The 21,258-nt window shown below is 39.5% G+C and overlaps 1 protein-coding gene across 1 annotated transcript in view; it reads left to right on the top strand.

Annotated features, from left to right (window-relative positions):
• Positions 1-21,258, top strand: part of LOC147425654 (uncharacterized) — a 237,668-nt gene that overhangs the window by 32,585 nt on the left and 183,825 nt on the right. The window lies entirely within an intron of this gene.

Here is a 21,258-nt window from a genome sequence, read left to right as displayed (position 1 = left end):
TTACACATCTGTTACATACCCACCATTCTTGCACACATGGTGTACATCTATTCGTCAAAATGTTAATCACCTCCATAAGCTCATTGCAAATGAAGAGACCCTCCTACACCCCATCCTCTTCCTAATGTTTATATTTATGTTATTCCATTTTCAATTTAAGTTTTGGTAGAGAAATCAAAAGCTATGTTAGCTGAAGGTTTATGTCAAAGATTTATGTACACCATATGTTAACTTAATGTTAATATTAGTATTAGAGTGCTTAAGGTTATAGTGTTAGGGTTATCGTGTTCTAGAAATTAGGGTTAGAGTGAATTAAGTTAGAGTGTCATGTCGCTTTGCAGTTTTAGGATTATAGTGATTTACGTTAGAATATTAGGGTTATAGTGCTTTATGTTAGAATGTTTTAGATTATAGTACTATAGGCTAGAATGCTCTAAATGGGAGTGTTGTAATTTAGAGTGTTCATAGTAAAGTGTTAAGGTTGGACTGTTTTGCGTTAGAGTGCTTTAGGTTAAAGTATTATAAATTAGAGTGCTCTAAGTTAGAGTTAAAGTATTATAAATTAGAGTGCTCTAAGTTAGAGTTAAAGTATTATAAATTAGAGTGCTCTAAGTTAGAGTTTTTTATTTTAAGCTTTTGGATTATATTGATATAAGTTAGCGTGCCATATTGCTCTAAAGTTTTAGGGTTAAAATACACTCTTGCATTACACACAAAAAAAAATGTTGGCTCCACTAACACCTATAACTTTTTAGAATAACAACATAAGATATCACCCAATGATCTGGAGCCAAAATATTCAAATTTGAGTACTCTAGGTTAGTGTGTTAAGTCTAGAGTGCTATAGAATTAGAGTGATGGATGTTAGTAGTGATTTAGAGTTTGTGATTGTTAAAGTTCCTTAGGTTTCTATATGAGAGTACAATATGTTTTGGGATTAGAGTACTCTATGTTAGTGGAAGCACTCTCACATTGCGCACAACAAAAAACTTTGGATCCACTTGCATCCATAGCTCTTCAAACAACAACAAAAGATATCACACAATGCTTTGGAGCCAAAGTATTCAAATTTGAGTACTATAAGTTACCGTGTTAAGGTTAGAATGTTGTAGGGTTAAAGTGTTAGGCTAGAGGACTAGGGATTAATAATAATTTAGAGTGTGTAATCATTATAGTGCTTTAGGTAAAAGTGTTCTATATGAGAGTGCTAGAGTGTTCTATTTTAGGGTTAGATTACTCTAAGTTAGCAAAAGCACTCTCATATTTTAGGATTTAGGACTAGAGTGATCTAGTTAGTGTGTCATGTTGCTCTAGAGTTCTAGGGCTAGAGTACTTTAAGTTACCATGCTAGGATTAGAGTGCTTTAGGGTTTGAGTGTCATCTTCAGTAGCAAAAACACTCACTATAAGATCTTAAGGCCGGAACCGCTAGCACATTGTCATGGTAGCAAAGGAAAACAGAAAGAGAAAATTTTGTATAAGCGTACTAGCAACAAGAACGCATACTATAATGGTTTATCAATAATAGGTAGGATAATAGCTGTGGATATATTTTTGCAACTATTATCGTGCCTATTTCCACTATTATTATTATCGTGTGTGTTACCACTACACAACTTTTAGAGAATAAAGATGCTTATTTGGGCCACCCAATTTTGGGAGGCCTAAATGAGCATCTTTAGTTTTGACGTGCATAAAACATATCAAAACTCACTTGTATTTTGAAAAATGTACAAAAAAATAGCAATAAACATTGAAAGGAGTATGTGCTACACATGTTGGAAAATAGCTCATTAAAGAGAATGAAGCAAGATGCCAACACAAGCCTCGAGTGAAAGTAAAGGTACGAATTTAAGACTGTACTTTGCATGACGGTAAAGTGTCAGAAGCAGCAAATTTTTTGTTCGCATGCAAATGGCGACGCTCTGTGTGTGTGTGTGTGTGTGTGTGCGGGCTAAAGCGAGTAAGCGCTAGAAGACGAAGATAATGATGCTAACGATGATATTGGGAAGGAGCCATGAATTTTGAAAGGCCATCTAATCGATACTGGAGGGGCAAAGGGGAGGTCTTTACACATAGAGGCATGTGCATGGAGAAGGTGGGCGAGGTGCAGGGGAGGAGGCACGCAGATCAAAGGAGATGGGGAGAGAGAGAGAGAGAGAGAGAGAGAGGGAGGGTAGGCAAGGTGCAAGCGTGGCGCAGATGGTGAAGGGCGTGGAGTGGTAGCAGGGAGAATCTTCTTACTAATGATTTTTAAAAAAAACCTACCAGTATGTAATTTTTTTAGTAGAACTCACACCTTACCTTTATAAATTGAAGAAAAAAATAAATATACTTAAAAAAAAGTACAAATAAAGCCAGATTTTCAAATGAATTTTATATACAAAACATGAGTGTTTTATGTGCCACATTTGCACTTGTAGAAGAGGAGTACATAAAAATATCTATCTATCCTAGTCCACTTTGTTGTCCTTTCCTCACATACATACGTTTGATCGCTCTATCTCTACACCAATCAAAATAAAATTAGATAAATCAATAACCCAAATCAATGATCAATACAATATTCATTGTCTACATTTGGCGCTTGTAGAGATCTGACGATTAAGTCAAAATACTGCTAGAGACATGATGGCTTTCAAATAACCATCACCAAGTATCAAAATGTGTATGTCTATCTTGATACTTGACCATATCTCTAATAGGATGGCTTAGAGTGATATTCTCCTAATTTAGCAATAACCAAAATAGTTTCATAAGCTAATAAACACCTTATAATATGAACGTGCATAATTAATAATAACTTACATATTTATCTTTTCGACCACTTTGCCTCCCAAACCATAATGCATGGAAGTTTTCCTGGTGCAAGCTTTGCATTGTTGATTGTGGGATGAGTCCATTGCAACTTTCCTGCTCTTTCTTGCATTTCTCGCTCCCACTCTGCATTTTTCATATTGCCACCACAATATCTCATGTTTAGATGTTCAATTTGATTGGATGCTGTGCACCTTACACCATTAGGAGAAATATGGACCTTGCATGGGCCTAATAAGGAATCCTAATTTTTAGGGATTAAGGCTAATGTTGTGTAGGGTTAAGGGGACAAGGGCATTCAAGAAGATAGTTCTGAGTCGGCTTTTCTAGCCTTTGTTTTAGACACATGTAGCATGTGGACCTAGGAGGTCACCTTTTCTCTCTAGCTTTTTGAAAGTGAAAGGAGTAAAGAGGTGTTGCCATATCAGCAAAAACGTGGTTCACTAAGAGCCAAAATTTGACTTTTTATCAAACAAGTTATTTTTACTTCTTTTTTACTTAAAACTCCCCCTCAACATATACACATATTAAAAAATAATTTTTTGACCTTTTTTAAAACCTACAAGCACTAAAAGTCTAATTTTTTAAAAACAATCTCCCCCCCCCCCCTCCAAAAAAAAAAAAAACTTTGTTCTCTCTTTCTCCTCCCTCCTTTCTTCCTCTCCTCTCCCTCCTTGCCCCTTCTCTCATCCTCCTTCCCTCTCTCTCTCCCTCTCTCCCACTGTCCCCTTCTTTCCTCCCTCTCCCTCCCCCCTCTCTCTTTTCCTCCTTTGCTTCCTCACGCAACAGCTGCTTTGGTACTCACAAACATCACAAATTGTATGCATATATATTTGCTTGCTCGTGCCGTTTGCACCGAAGGTCGCACGCGAGGGTGAGCAGAGGTCATACCAGGAACGTCGTACCATCGGTGAGACGAATGTTGATGGTTCTTCAATATCTTGGGAGGGGAGAAGTAGGCTTGTTATGCTATTGCAATTGGTTGTGTATAGGTACAGGTACTTCTTTCCATTCATGGATGTACAAATGTCAAGCTCTTGAGCTCAAAATAGTGGCATTACAAGAAAGTATTGCCTCTTTGAAGAGGGAGGTTGAAAATCTCCAACAACAATTGCAGGAAAAGGGAATTATGAAGCTTGACAATACCATCACATATTTGAATAAAACATCCCTTTGTGCAAGGTAACAATATACTTCTTACTTTTGGTTGTGTTCTTCTTATCATAGACTCTGAAGTCTAAGGTGCCACCTCTACTAGTTTTGTAGTGCTTGGCACAAAGGTTGCTTTTGTGCACAAATAGTGAAAGGCTGCAGGTTAGAGAGGCCAAGTGTCGCCACTTTTCCTCTAAAATAGTCTTCTTTGTTACATCTTGCCAGTAGGTGCTTCCAATCCATGCTTATTAGAGGCGGGTAATCTCATCCTAATGTATATTTTAGGATTGTTTATGCCCAGTTGGATGGAAATACTTACAAATTTGTACAACATATACTTAGCAAGTGTCTTTATTATACAGTTTGCAACTTTTGAATTCATACATGTTTTTGTTACAAGGTGACCTTTTACTATACTAGTTGAGTGGTGTTGTTTGCAAGAATGGCTCAAGGAACTGGCATAACATGAAGCTTTTACGATGGCACAAAGCTCTTCTTAGTGGCAATGTGGCTCCCAATACACCAGAAATCATTATGCTAACATGGAGAGATCCCTAGTAGGACAATGCAACAACTTTTCATCAGCAGCAACACACCCTTTCCTAACATGAGGACACTCCTACCAAAGATATTTTTATGTGATCGGTCACCCCATGAGCATACCATGTCATGGAATGGATGTAAAAACTATGACCGCACTACTCCTTGGAAGTTGTCCTCGAATGTATGTTTATCAAAGATAATGAGAAGAAATTTGGACTTTTTTTTTTGTTGATGCGTAAAAGCACTCTAGGTCTACCATTTTTTAGATTGTTTGATAAGTTAAAATAAGATTTGTAGTCATTTAAAGTGTAAATTTGTTTTTGTTTGGTAAGATTGTACATGAGAAGACATGATAAAGTACAAGATATCTTGACGAATAAACCTCAATCAGATTCCTACCATGCACTTGTGACACCAGACCTCTTCTTGAACCCTTTGATTTCTATCGCTGCGGGAAGTTCAAGGGTGGTCTATTTTCAAATTTTTAGCAATAAATTTTTTTAAAAGAAAATTTTTGTTATTTTAAAGTTTGTACACAATTTAGGAGTTCATTCTGATTGTTTTCCTTCAATTTTAATTTTTGACCGAGGGCACTCCTTGGAAGCCACTTTTAAAGGTGTTAGGGCAAGATTTTGAGAAAGTTTGTATGTACAAATATAGTCCTTAACACAATAAAAAACATTGGTTCTTTGAGTATTTTCAGATTCCATGGTTTTAATGCTTGTTCGATCCCGTAGATTAAGAAAAAAGTAATAAATGTCTCTTTTATATCATTTTTTTAGAAATTGCCAACTTGCACGTTGAATTTTGGAGAATCCGAGCAAGATATGATTTTTTCGCATCACACGATGGTCAATGAGCGCGCAGAGATGAACAAATTTATGTGAGAAAAGCCCATACAAATTCAGAGCCAATTGTAAGCTAAAAGCTCTTGAAAAAAACATAAAACTTATCGCTTGAATCATGGCCATGCATCAAAAATTTGGATGGCCATTTTGCGCCCCCTTGTGGCCCCTCTTGTTGAGGGTCCCTAAGGCCTTAAAATGGCAAGTATAGGATTTTTTAATGCATGGCCATTAGACAGAACTGAGCAGTTTAATGTATCCATAGCAAACTCTCTCCCGCGCCCTCCCCCCCCCCCCCCCCCCCCCAATGGAAAATACCTAAACCTTGTATCATGCTTATCAACCATTTTCTACTTGCTTGTGTCCATCCCTTGTACTTGGAACTTGGTCCCTATTTGTCCCTGGATGGCCATTTTGCGCGCCCTTGTGGTCCCTCTTGTTGAGGGTCCATGGGGCTCTAAAATGACAAATAGGGGCTTTGTTTTAATGCATGGCCTTGAGATAGAGGTACAGTGTTTGATGTCCGGAGTATTCACTATGTAAAATTTTCCTATATCATGTGCATTCACCACAATGGATTAAAAGTACCCCTTATAGGCCTAACCTACACATGTTTCTGTAACTTTACAACAATATAAATTCCCTTTTGTTGAATACATGTGCTATGTTACATATACTTTAGTGAACTCCCCAGGTCAAAGGTCTCACAAATTCTGTGCACTAAACATTTAGCACTAGAAATCAACCAAACAAGGACCCAATTTTTACTTCCTTGTGTTCACCTCGTGTTCTTGGGAATCTTTTGAAACCACATGTGACCCTTACTATTATAGTATACAACCAAAGGTTTCTTGATTAGCAGTTTACATAGGCTCGAGTGATACATATCTTCTATGTTAACAATGCATGTATCTATAATTTATGTTTACACTTTCTCTATTCAAATGATCTACATATTAAGAATCAAATCCGCAATTTAACAATTAAGTTCACAAGGGGATAGATATTGGTATCATCTTTAGCAATACCAAAGAAATAGCTACCAATATCAAATGAATAGGGATATTAAAGAAGATTTGATACCAAAAACTTGTCAACACTATTCAAAAAGGTGGAAACTCAAAGGCTTTACAATATATGTATAATGAAACACGAATCAATAATAAGTCACCCCTATACATCAACACCTCCATCTCAAGTTGTCATTTCTCTAAGTCAAGCTTGGCATAGGCATAGTATGGAAACCATAGCATGTTGGAAAGCAAGAATTTATCTTTCTCAACTTGTGAAATGTTGCTAATGATATATATTCAACATCCCCAAATGAGGACATCTTAACAAAGGTTATGATCCACTTTATTAAGAATAATCATTAATGATTAAACTGAAACCAAAATATTGCATGAATTTCTCATGGTGGAATGATTAAGACTTGAGACTTGAAACATCTTATAGGCAAATCAAAATATCTATAAATATCAACAATATTTCTCAAATCTATATGAAACTCCAGTAATCTAAATTAAATACTCTCACTCAATGCGGCACCATTTAACAAAAAGACATATTTATATTGCATTTATAGAGGAATCCAGCCTCATAAAAATAATTACAAACGGAGACAATGTTATTGCTGTTAGGCTTCTCTAACAAGTATTTGTCTTCCTCATCTAGAGATTCATATATACTTGAGTATTTGTGTGTCTATAACACTAGGGAAGATAGTAGTACTATATGGATGGATTTTCTAAGAGCTCCTAGAGAGAGTACCTATTGGTTCAAGATTCTACAAAAATCCTACTATTCTTATCAAAATCTTTTAACATGGTAGTGAAAGGTTTCTCACGGAACAAAAATAGGGTGATTTCCATCTCTACACATGGTTGCTTGCTCATGTCCTCTCAAAACAAGTTGACTCTATAAGTAAACAACAGATTATGTGAGCACAAAGTCATAAAGTACAAAATGATATGATTCTAATAATCTAATGACAACTATACAAAGAAAAAATTATAAGAAAAATCTTTGATGACTCTCCATAGATAACACAAGTTACTTGCATTATGAGACTCAATCAGATGCTACACAACTATAGATGATGTACCAAAGCCATCAACAAAATAGCACCACCCAGTGTTATGAGATGTGAAGCCTAAAAATTGAAAGCCATAAAGAGGTTAATTCTCTCCAGCATGATAAACTTAAAGATGTAGATGATGTTAAGCTCTAAATGTAAGCTACAAGGCTAGCTTTCTCACCATTTTATCTTTATGTTGCAGATGAACCCTTGCAATGCCCACACACTATTCACACCTCCTGTTTTTGTGGTATGCAATTCATGTGAGCTCATGCTTTTTCCAGCGTCGGGAGTAGAGGTTTCCATGTAGTGCGAGTGAATGAAAGTAGAAGGAGTAGAATCTTGTTTCATGTTGTAATGGAGGTGAGAGAAGGGAGAGGAGCTAGCTTCGTGTGAAACTACGTGGTGGGCAAGGGGAAAGACGGGGAGAAGCTTGCTTGGTGCTACAATGGAGATGGGAGAAAGCTAGCAGAGAGATAATGCTAGACTATAGGGGGTGCATGTGGTTGTTGCAGCCATGGAGAGCTTGGCAAAGAGTTTGTAGTGAGAGAAAATCACTTTTTAGCTATAGAATAGGTTTGGAAAGACTTTGGAGGGTGGAAAATGATGTTTTGAATTTTTTTGAAAAAATTTATTTTTTTGGAATTTTTTAGTGCACGTTTTTTACTTTTGGAGGTCAAAAATACTTTTTTGACCATAAAATAGGTTAGAGGACCTCTTAAGGAGAGAAAACTTGAAATTTGAAATTTTCAGTGTATTTTTAAATCTGGGCCAAAAAGTGGGGAAAAATAGGTCAAAGTGATCCCCCCCCCCCCCCCCTCACTTTCCCCTAGTCACCTCCCTTACCTTCTCACTAGGTAAGAGGCCACTAAGAGGTGTAAGGCTACCTTGTCCCCCTACTTTTTTGAGGGTATAGAGCGTGTCCACTACCCTCTTCCTATTGGCTAGCCTCTATTGGCTAGCCAATAGAGTGTGTCCACTACCCTCTTCCTATTGGCTAGCCTCTAATTAACCTTAATCCCAAAGGGCCCCTAGAGGGTTCATGTTTTTCCTAATGCTTGATCGCTTATTTTTTAGAGGTGTTTGATATAACCCTCCAACCATTGGGCTGAGAAATTCTCATTGGGGGCCATTCAAAAATCAAGCATGTGACACTTTCGTGATATAGCATGCATGATCAGGAACTTGGTCTTTGAATTTTATAAAACAACTCTTATAGGTTGCATGTATAAGAATTTGTAGATGGGGCCAAAACGCCCTACCTTATGTAGCACCAAAGTCAACCTCACCATTGTACCTGACTCTATAGTAGTACCCGTGTGTGTTTGGTATGAATACGTCAATGTTTGGTAGTACGAACACGTCAATGTCTGCATCCTCTGTGGTTAGAGCGGCATGCTCAATAATAGGTGAGTCAGTCTTCTCTCCACCATGAAAACAAGCATCCCAACAGGAACCCTTGCTACTCCTCCTCTCATAGTGCTTGCTACCCTAAGACGAATGCCATCGTGTGTTGCTAGACACACTCATCGACCACTTGTGGATTGTCAACAAGGCTCAAGTGAAGCAAGAGTTAAATGGAATGGTGTGGGGTCTTGCGATGCAGGGGGTGGGTCTCTACGATGGAAGGGGGTGGGTTGATAATAAAGGACGGTAGAAGCCGGTGCCATCCCTGCAAAGCTCTGGATGTATGGAGTCCCTCCATGGATCCCCCATGGTGTGGTCTATTGTGAAAAACCACAGACCGCAAGCTGCTATGCAATGTAGTGTCCAAACAATTTCTACATCAAACAAAGGTACTCCTCATGTAATGACATTGTGTTTACTCTTGCATCCAGTGTTTGCGTTGCTTATCTCTCCTCTCCTCTCTTCTTTCACGCCATGCTGGCGTAGCACTCCGCTCTAGGAGGTGCATCTGCACGTGCGCTTTCATTCTCTATCTCTCTCTTTGATCGTGTATCACACGATTATGCACTTATCGGATTGCCAGGTATGTCCATCACTCTATTTTATGGATTGCAACGTGTTATTTTTTGGTACTTTGCAGGGCAACCGCGCATTTCGTCTGTAGCAGTGGTATTATAGCACAAAGCTACGGTTTTGATGATAATCAATAAAAGAGCTACAAAAATCAAAATTTGAGCAAGGAATCTATGCGATTATGCACCAGAGCTAAGTACACTTACACAATTCTTTTTTTGGTTTATTTAAAAATGTTTATTTTTATTCCTCGATGTTATTTCTTTATTGGAAATCTTTACATATCTTAGCGATAATCCTTTATAAATTTGTAATTAGTGAAAAAGATTTGAATAGGATGTAAAAATCATGATATTTTATATATTGAGCAAAGCTCAAATATTACGAATCTCAATTAGCACTCAAAAAATCAAGATATAACTTGTTAATATAGTAGTAGCAAGCACATGAGATTGCATACAATGAAGAATACTTAAATCGATTGAGGGCATGTAAAGTAAAAGAAGAAAGCTTAACATATCTCTATGGTTGAATTCACCGAGAGAGACCATCCTCACAGAACATTAGAAGTAGAAGCTTTAGGGAAGTTTAATAACTTAATAAGGAGAAGAAGCAGAATTAGGATAGATTCTTTGACATATGAATAACCCCAATCGAGTTTTGTCAGGGTTTGATGATAGTAGAAGAAGAAGGAGATATAGAAACTAGCATTGATCTAAAGAGAAGAGTTGAGAAGAAGAGTAAGAATCAAAGAAGGTGGGACTCCATGCGGGAATTCTTCTGTCTCATCAGAATCAACACCAAAAAAACTTTGGTTTGATTAACAAGGATGCAATACAGTCTTGCATCTACCATCCCTAGCAAAGCCACGTCAATAGAGCTATCATCATCCGATATAATGGAACAATAGATGTTGTTGATTATCGTCCCGACAAACCATGAGCATATGATGCGTGTAGACAAGATCATGGCATGCAAGCCAAGGTAACCATTTCTTCCCTTGATAGGTTGTGTCTCACAGAACCAGATGGTGTGAAGCCACCAAGGCTTTGCGATGCCATCCACCCAACTTCTTGAAGGAGTACGAGCGGAAGTGAGACACGAGAGAGAGTGCGAGAAGAAGAGCACGACGATATGGTGAACTCGCTCTACTGTAATGTGTAGAGCATAGTGAGTTCTTATTAGATTTTTACAAAAGAATATGTGTACATACCTGGCGGCCCGCCCACTTACCTGGGCGACCACATTGGGATTTATACCCCAACAACCTCCCACTTAAAGTCCAATGTGGTACTTTAAGTGTGAGAGAAGCTACTATACAAGCTACTATACAAGCTAATATACAAGAGATATAGATAAGTGATGTACTACCCTACACCTAACTGCTTGCGAAAATGCGCAAAGCTCTCTGAGGGAAGTCCTTTTGTAAGTAGATCAGTAGGATTTTCTGTGGTGTGAACTTTGACAAGCTGAATTTGCTTATCCTCGAGCATTTCCTTGATGAAATGATACTTCACATCCACATGCTTTGTCTTTGAGTGATAAACTGGATTGCGAGCCAATTGTATAGCACTCTAACTATCACAATATAACACAGGCATCTCTTCTTTGATTCCCAAATCTGTTACTAGTCGATTAAGCCAAATCGATTCTTTGCATGCCTCTGATGCTGCAACATATTCAGCCTCTGTAGTAGACTGAGTAACACAATCTTGTAATCTAGAACGCCATGATACTGCTCCACCAGCCAATGTAAAGACATACCTTGACGTAGACCTTCGATTGTCTAAGTCACCTGCATAATCTGAGTCTATAAAACCCTTTACACTTAGCTCCTAACTCCCATAGCATATGTGCATACTCTTTGTAGCTTTCAGGTATCTCAATATTCCTTTCACTGCCTCCCAATGTTTCTTGCCTAGGTTTGACATGTATAGACTTACTACTCCCACTACAAATGCAATGCTTGGGTGAGTAGAAATCATTGCATACATTAAACTACCCACTGCAGACGCATATGGAATCTTATCCATTTCAGCCTATTCTTCCTCAGACATAGGACAATCTTGTTTGCTAAGTTTCACATATGGTGGCAATGGAACACTCAATGCCTTTCCCTTCTCCATATTGAAACGTTGCAAATCTTGTCAATATACTCTGTTTGAGATAACCAAATCAACTTCTTTGATCTGTCTCTCTCAATGCGCATACCAAGTATATGACTTGCCTTACCCATGTCTTTCATGTCAAACGATTTTGCCATCTTTGACTTCAAAGCTGAAATTTCTTCCAAGTGCTTGCCAGCAATCAACATGTCATCCACATACAAAATAAGGATCAGCCAACTGCCATCCTTAGCCTTCTTTGTATATAGACAGTGATCGAACTCACTACGTTTGTAGCCTTGAGAAAGCATAAACTTGTGGAACTTATGGTACCATGCCCTCGGTGATTGTTTTAAGCCATAAAGACTCTTTAACAACTGGCATACCAAATCTTCCTTGCCTTTCTCAACAAACCCTTCTGGCTGCTGCATGTAAATTTCCACATCTAAATCACCATGCAAGAACGCTGTCTTGACATGCATTTGGTGCAACACCAAATCTAATATGGAAACCAATGCAAGAAAGCATCTCAATGTAGTCATCTTGACCACCGGAGAGAAGACTTCATCAAATTAAATGCCTTGTTCTTGCTTAAAGCCCTTTGCAACAAGCCTTGCTTTGTATTTTGGCTGACTATCATGAGCGGTGATCTTATACCTGTAAATCCATTTACAAGGTAGAGCCTTTTTGCCCTATGGTAATTTAACTAGCTTCCATGTCTGGTTTTTATGCAGAGTTGTCATCTCTGACTGCATGGACAATTGCCAATTCCCGGAGTCCTTCATTTGCACTGCTTCCTTGTAACATGAAGGCTCATTGCAATCAGTCAACATGACATAGTTCATAGATGGAACAAACCTATCAGGAGGTCACGTGATACGTCCAGATCTACGCACAATAGGTGGCTCAGGCTCAGCCACAACCTGTGGTTCCACTCTATCCTATCCTTGCTCCTCTTGATCCCTGACATTTTGTGCTGCACGTGCAGGTCCATCTTCTTGGAAGAAAACTCTTATAATCTCCTCAACCCTCTCTGGTTTAGAATGATATTTGGCTTCATTAAAGTGAACATCATTGCTGCGGATAACCTTTCTGGATTTGGGATCCCAAAGTCTGTACCCCATCTCACCAAAATTACCATAGCCTAGAAAGATGCACTTTCTACTCTTTGGCTCAAGTTTGTTCCTAAATTCCTTTGGAACATGAGTATATGCCTCACAGCCAAAGACTCTGAGATGCTTGTATGAGGGCATTTTGCCTGACCATACCATCTCTGCCACTGAATCCTTCTGCAAAACCTTGCTAGGAGATCTATTTATAAGATGAACAGCTGTTGATATAGCTTCAGCCCAAAACCCATTTGGAAGTTGTGCATTAGACAACATACTTCTGACCTTCTCTTGTATGGTCCTATTCATCCTCTCAGCAACACCATTTTGAGGAGGATTGTAAGGAGCAGTAAGTTCACGTTTTATACCTTTTGACTCACAAAAGTCCTGAAAGGCCTTTGAAACATACTCTCCACCATTGTCAGTGCGTAATCATTTAAGCTTCTTGCCACTCTGATTCTCCACAAGTGTCACAAACGTTTTGAAAACACTAAACGCTTCATCCTTGTGATTGAGAAAGTAAACCCATACTTTCCTCGAGTAATCATCTATAAATGTCATAAAGTAAGAAGCTCCCCCTAGAGATAGGTTAGGCATAGGTCCACACAAATCACTATGAACAAGTGCCAACTGTGTATCTCTTCTACTGCTTCTATGCTTATGTGGTTTCTATGTTTGCTTACCATACAAACAATGTTCACAGAATTCAAAATCATTAAATGACAAGCCAGGCAAATAACCAGAACGAGACAAGATTTCCATTCCCTTCTTGGACATATGTCCTAACCGGCTATGCCACAAAGAAACGTTCGGCTGCTCGGTTACATTGATTACATTTTTAGAGACATTTGATACATAAATCATGTAAAGTCCTCCAGACTTTACTCCATGTTCTACTGTCATAGAACCCTTGGATATCTTCCACATGTTCTGTCCAAAAGTGGTGACGTAGCCAGCATCATCAAGTAAACATGTGTTGATCAAGCTCTTTGTAATTGCGGGAACATGTCTCACATTCTTCAGTGTGAAAGAAGAGCCATTCTGAAACTTCAATTGAACATATCCAACACTTAAGATCTCACATGTCTGCCCATTGCCTAGACAAACATGATCTTTAGTGGTCACATAAGAGGTAAACCACTCCTTGTTTGGAGACACATGAAGTGATGCCCCTGAGTCTATAATCCAGTCACTCAGTGCATTTCCATCAGATGCTGTAAGAAGAGCTGAGTCCATTGTATTTTTCAAGAAGTAGATATCTCCTGACACTAGACTGTCATCCTCTGCAACAGTGTTTGTCACATTTATTTCTTGAATCTTCACTAAGGACTTGTTCTTCTCACCATGGTCTTCTGCTTTCTCTTTGCCTTTTTCTGCTTTCCATTCTCTGCAGTCTCTTTTCATGTGACCCTTCTTGCCACAGTGGTAGCATTCTATGTCACTCTTGCCTTTAGCACTGCGGGACTTGCTTCGAGACTGATCCCTCTTTCCACCTTTGTACTTTTCTTTGGTCCTTCCCCTGACAACTAAGGCTGTTCCTTTGCCTTTGTCCATTGTCTTTCTGTTGGTTTCTTCAGTAAGCAGACTGCCTTCTACACCTGCTATGGTCAAACCATCTGGAGGTGCAGAATTACTCAAAGTTGTGCCAAAAGTGTCCCAACTTTTCGGCAATGTGATCAACAGGAACATAGCTCTAACAGGTTCATCAAACTTGACACCTTGAGCTGACAACTGACTGTAGATGGTGTTGAATTCATTCAGATGATTGGACATAGGTGTCTCTTATTTCATCTTCAAGTCAACAAGCTTCTTAAGCCAGTATACCTGTGAAGATGCACTCTGCTTCTCATAAAGATCACTCAGCTTTGTCCATGCTTCAAAAGCCGACATCTCGTCTGCTACATTGAAGTAAACACTTTCTGCCAAAGTTAGCATAATGGTAGAAAGTGCCAATTCATCCATTTCGCTCCATTCATCTTCATCCATATCTTCTGGTTTTATCCCCTTGAGCTTTATAGGTTTTATCTGCTTCTTTTGTACCAACACGTGCCAAATCTACTTCTTCTACAATGGGAAATTGGTTCCATCCAGTTTCTTGATAGTGTAAAGAGCAGTGTCCTGTGATCCAGCCATAGCTACGCTTCACAGTAGTTTACTTTCCTGGGAAAAATTCGGCAGAGTTTCCCCTGTAAACTGACCTCTGAACCAATATCAACGTGTCAAATGAACCAAGAAAGCTTCAGATTTTGCAGAAATTTTGGCAGAGTCTCCTTTGTAAAATGGCTATGGTGTACTCAAAAAACAGACCAAAAACAGCTCAAAAAACCACTATCTCTCTAACACTGTAAGCTGTGGGTAAACCTGTCCTGCACCTGTACTGTCTCTCACTGTCCTGTCACTGTCCTATAAGCATAGACTGCGACAATGCCTCAACGGAAGTAAAGCAAAGATGCAATCCCAACTGTCTAACTCACAGTCAATACATCCTAGCTGTCTATCTAAGGGTGCTCGAGGGATCGCTCCAAGACCTGTATCACCGAAAGGATCTCAACATTCAAGAATCCCCCAGCTCAATAAAACCTCACTCGACCCTCAACAAAGGCTGCAGTAAATCTGACAATACATAGACTTCCCACAAAGTCATACATCCACAAATTTCCCACTGTATGTTGTAACCGCTGCGGCGGTTGTTTGCTGCGTGACTCACAGCCAGCAAACCCTCAACAGACATACATCATCTCTAACAATACATCCCATGTGGAAGTACCTACAATGTCACGATGAAATTTGGAATATCAAGCAGCAAACACAAGCTACCTGATGAACTAATGGATGTCGCCTACAGTCCTTGTGTAGGTGTGCCCGTGTCGTATGTGACACGCCTCCAAGAACTGTGAGCCGTCCTTTGTTGTGTAGACAGCCACAAATCAGCACTCTGGAAGTGTAGATATCCTCAACACTTGCAGTCCGTAGGCCGAAACCCCAAATTTGCAGAGTCGGATCTGCACCCGCCGAGACCACGTAGTCGAAAATGGCCTGCGCAGAACTTTGTCGAAGCCGAACGGTGGCCGAGATGACCTCATAATGAAATTCTGAGAACACTGAGCCGTGTCTTCGCCTGTCGAATCTCACTCCAATCTGAGCAAGTGACTCTGGATACCTACAAATGCTGCCCCGAGCCTCGATCTGAGATCAGATACCAGTTGAAGGAGTACGAGCGGAAGTGCGACGCGAGAGAGAGTGCGAGAAGAAGAGCACGACGATATGGTGAACTCGCTCTACTGTAATGTGTAGAGCATAGTGAGTTCTTATTAGGTTTTTACAAAAGAATATGTGTACATACTTGGCGGCCCGCCCACTTACCTGGGCGACCACATTGGGCTTTATACCCCAACACTTCCAAGGTAGCCGCAAACTGGACCACACGTGGATAACGCTCTCATCCCCACAACTCACGGGCCACCATGCAAAGAGCATCTTCCAAAACCCTATGTTCATGGCGACTTGACCTCCCGAGTCCGCCAACTACTACTCGACGTAGGAGCATGCATCAGGCTAGGTAGTTGCCGCTTTTTGCGATGCAGTGGAAGTTTCCTCACCATGGAGTAGAGTGTGATGCTCTCTAGAGCTATCTCTCTCTCTCTCCCCCATGCCACCCATAGTTTAACTGTCCCTCTCTCTTACACACACACGGCGCTTCCAACCATCTTCACCTTTTCTCAGCACCCCTCCGCAGCCGCCATGCAACCTGGCATAAACATATTACATGCAGTATTGCCTGCATGGCATCACCCACCAAGAGAACCTCGACAATTACAAATCGGTCTCCTTTGCGTGCACACCCTCTGTCTACCATCCCTCATTCAACATCCACCACTGGCACTTTGTTGCATGACTACAACACACACCCTCAAACCCCTCGCATGGCGCGATGCACACCACCATAGAAAAAGGAAAAAGGGGCAGCTAGAATTGTTTTTTCTTTTAACCAACTACCAACCAGATAAGCAGTTCCTTATTGCAACCTACCACAGCATCATCTCCATCTCTTTTCCTCTCTCTCTTGCCCACACCATGCAGAGGGCGACAATCTGTCCCTCTTTCTATCCCATTTGATGATCGCCCACACACCCTTGACAACCGCTCTCTTGCTCTCTCTCTTTCCCTATTGCCCACTGTTGGTTGACCACAGCTCCACCACCACCCACCACCACCACCACCCTCTCTCTCTCTCTCTCTCTCTCTCTCTCTCTCTCTCTCTCTCTCTTTGCAAACGCTGGTGGTCTTCTTGTTCTAGTGTTTGCTATAGCTTGTGGAGACAAGGCACTATTTGAGCACGTTAAGTTTGAGGAAACCACTTGTATTCGACTTCGTAATGCACAACATGCACACAAGAAATTCACATACTTGTTTCTATTGGGAAGGTGTGCCGCTCTGTAGCAATGGCCTTGTTGATTGAGCAAGCTCTTCAGTGCACGGTACATCTTGTGGAAGCTTTTGTGGTGGGTCTTGACTCACTACCCAACAATAGACGGACATTGATGGAGATCTTTACGTGCCCGCCTTTTCGATCATCACATGGTGTTGTTGTTGGTACTCAACATGACGGCTTCTTTGCAAGTGCTTCGGTTAAGTGTGTCGAATCACCTTTTTCATGGCTCTCCATGGCAATGACATCTGCTGGGGTATCGAAGTCTGTCACTACTTTCCCATTGGTCACTTAGTTACAGATTATTTGGTACCCAACACCCTCCATGCTTGGCATGAATATGTTGAAGGGCAACCAGAATTTTGTGGCCTTTCGGACCTCGGCACACCCCACCCTGGAAACATCGAGTGGGCTAAAGCAAAACTTCGCATAGGGGAAATACACATCACCAATAAAATTCTTTACATTAATGCCTTCAACTTACTGCACTTACCGATGGTGGAAACCACTTGGGCTCGTAAAGCACTCATTCTCAACCAACAGTGGGGGTGCTTTCCTATTGTTATGTTTAAAGTTTGGGATAGGTATGTCAAGCATAATGTCTATCAGTCTTTTCATTGTGTACCACCTGACCACTTCTACAATGTCTTTGGTAAAATTCTATGCAATAACCCTCACAATACCCTCATCATGTATGATACGTATTACAAGCCACGTTGTCGTGCTGTGGCACATATATTGTGGGAATGGGCATTAAACGATTTATCTTGTGACTTTTTGATGCATAAGTATACTTCATATAATACTCATATGCATAAATAAAATCTTTCTACTATACCTTAGTATTACCTTTGAAGTAATATAAATGTACATTACTATTAGAAAGTACTGCAAGAGAAGTATCAATGATTGTGCCTCTTTTTGTCTGGGGGAAAAGCATTTGTATATTTCTTCTAATATCTCAGCTATACCCTACCATATATAAATTATTTTCTTCTTTTCACATTTATTTAATAATATAACCCTTCAATAATGCATACCTTCTTGGATACATACAAGAGGGAAGGGCCTACTACAAGACTTTATGAAAAGGAAGATCCAAAGCTTCTTGGACCATCCTGATTTGAAAATCCCGACCTAAGGGCATGGAGAAAAGTACAAAACCAAGTCAAGCTCTTTTAGTAGGCCAATTTTGCCTTTTGAAGCATGTCAATCCGAGTTACAAGTCAAAAGTTACAAGGAAAAGAGTGAAAAATCCTCTCACAACTACACTGCAAGAAGAGATGGTAAACAGGTGAATCAAGTGAAAAGAGGTAATCTTGGTCTTTTTCCATAAAATAAGATATTTGGAGGGTAAAAGACACAAGCATGTGAATGTGACACCTCAAAGATGCCTTGAAGGACAAGACACACAAGTTGGGACCCCCTGCTGGAGCCACACATAAGATGCCTAGGTGGGGCCCACATACATCATGCACCCACATGGAGCCTCAACGACCAAAAATTCTGAATTTCATGATATTTTGAGTCATAATATTTCCCATTTTAAGAAATATCCAAAGAACATTTGATTTGGGCTAACTCTTTAGCCTAATCAAGTGATTATGTATAACATGGCTCCCTCACCTATAAAAAGGGCAACCTTCTCTTCATTGGGGCAAGTTATGAGTGAGTGAGAATAGCTCAATTCCATAGTGACACACTCATCTTAGTGCCACACTTTCTCTTGAAGAAAGGCTGAAGTCTTGCCTCATCTTCTCTCTCCATTAAGGTGGTGGCGATTGCTCTCATGTAAGATATATGTTGCAGTTTTTATTTCATTTGCATATCTAGTCCAATACTTGTCTTTAACTCCTTCTCTATCTCTCATTATTTATCTTTAATACCACCACCACACTTAGATCTATCTCTAATTCTTTCTTTACTCCTCCTTTCATCTCTCTTGTTGTGTCCTAATTGTTTCATTGGAAGGTATTCAAGCAGCAATCTTGTCAATGTAACGGGCACAACCTTCTTGCGGGAAACAATTATGTGCACAAGGTTAGTAACCATATCTTCATCTTTCACAAGCACCTCTCTCTCTTAAGATTCTCATTCTCTTCCACAAACTCTAGAATCTCCTTGCTACAGGTACTTCTCTCCCCGCAGTATCCTTATTGCCTAAGGGCAACAATAGGGCTTGGGAGAGAAACTCTCTTCTTCTTCTCCTTTCACTTCTTTCACACCTTTATCTTTGAACATACTAAGTATATCATCGATGAATAACCATAATCCACATAGAGGCAATTTCTTTCATTTCCATTCTGTGCAATCTATTAGGGTCAACATTTGGATTAGTCGAAAGATTCACTTTTAGCAATGCATAGTGTTTCTATTTGGTCCTGAAAGGCTGAATGAAATACTTCTCTCACCAGATCCCATCATACTACCTATTATTGACTATAACTTCTCTTTTGATGTGAGTGTGGTTATTTTATTATGAATCAAGAGGATTTGTACTCACAACTAATCCCCATCGCTAGACAAAACATATACATTATAGTGAGCACAAAGCTACAGTTCCAAAGAGCAATCCGTAGCTTATTTGGACAACAAAGATTAAATATCATTAACTCATCCATTAACCCTTTTATCCTACCCATGATACGATATGATCGTAATCTCGATGTTTTCATTTTTGTTTTGTTCTGACTATCTTTCATGAGTTCTCTCCATCACCTGTGTGTTTGTAAGGAAAAGTGAGCAGCTTATTTGGCTACATTTCTTCTTTAGCTCTAGAAGCTATGTTATCTACATCTTAGCTCTTTCTCATAACCCTTGAGCTTCCTCACAAACTCTCACAGCAAGAGGCTCGATGCCTTCCTGGCAAGACCGCTTACTTCTTGACAACGTATCTCTGCAAACTTTTGTGATGTCTGCATTGGAAATCGATGGGATGATCATTCACCCTATCTCTATGACAATCTATTGGAATACATAGACAAAATCCACTCACGTGAATACATCCCCGCTACCAATCTTACCCTACCCAATGATTGGTACGACGACCATAAACCTTAATTTTCTCACCTCGAATATGGCCCATGGCAGTCTCAAGAACCACAACACAACCGCTCTGACTGGAAAGAAATGACCCCAATGGCTGCAGGTTACAACTGGGAGGCAGAGGTTCACCGTATCTGTGGTGACAAAATGCCCATCTAATTTATTTTTTTTCTCAATTGTCATTTTTCTAGATTTTTTGTCTATGCCTACACTATACCCGACATAAAACTTCAATTCTCATCTCAACATCGCCCGCTCACGGCAAATAATCATCTCTTTTGCTTGCTTCTTTTTTTTCCATGCAATGTGTGTCCAGCCGCAAAAGAGAAAGTGTCATTACTATTCGCACTTTGAGTTGATTCAATTGTCTATGTCTCTGTCTTGATTGTCATAATCCAATGTTTTCTTTTATCATGATCCTCATCTGTTTTTTGTTACATTTCTCTAACTCATTTACTGATTCACAAATATTTATGCAACCATAATGCGCACATCTCATCACTTTATTTTGTCCACTCATTTTACAGCTTCAATGCTAACATAAGGTCATATACTTAGAATGAAATTTTATCCCCTTGATTAGCTTCTTGTTTGGACCGACCTTTTGACCTTCGTCTTCTTATCACACGACCCTCCTTTGTACTGCCACCCATCTCTACCTTGCTCACAACTCTTATTACAAACTTTTCACCTGTTCAAACAATCAGTGTGTGCTTCAATTAGTTTTACAATTGATCAGACGTCATTTTTACTCCTTTGTCTTTGAGGATTACTAATGCAGATAAAGCTATGAGTACTCATTTCATGTCAACAAACCTCCAGGTATACTTAGTACTCATTTCATGTCAACAAACCTCCAGGTATACTAGTGATTTTACTTGTCATTCCTAACTTCCCTAAATATGCTTGCAAGTTTTTGTAAGTATTTGTTTTTCTAATTTTGGTATAAATAGTCATAAACATCCTCTATGTGCAATCGAGCTCAATGTGTAGTCTTTTATAGAATGGTATCCCTAGAGCGGCCAAGTAGTACTGCTCTTCTTTTGACATACATTGAATTATCTTAAACAGGCTACAATTCTATTTTATTACATACCCTATTTTCAACACAAAATTAACACATTTTACAATTGTTAACTATACTTTCATGCAAGAGT

The sequence above is a fragment of the Adiantum capillus-veneris genome, chromosome 25 (genome assembly GCF_014529385.1).
Source record: "Adiantum capillus-veneris isolate H3 chromosome 25, ASM1452938v2, whole genome shotgun sequence".
In the NCBI taxonomy this organism is placed as follows: domain Eukaryota; kingdom Viridiplantae; phylum Streptophyta; class Polypodiopsida; order Polypodiales; family Pteridaceae; genus Adiantum; species Adiantum capillus-veneris.
The sequence above is the reverse complement of the archived record's forward strand: the minus strand, read 5'-3'. Positions and strand labels throughout refer to the sequence as shown.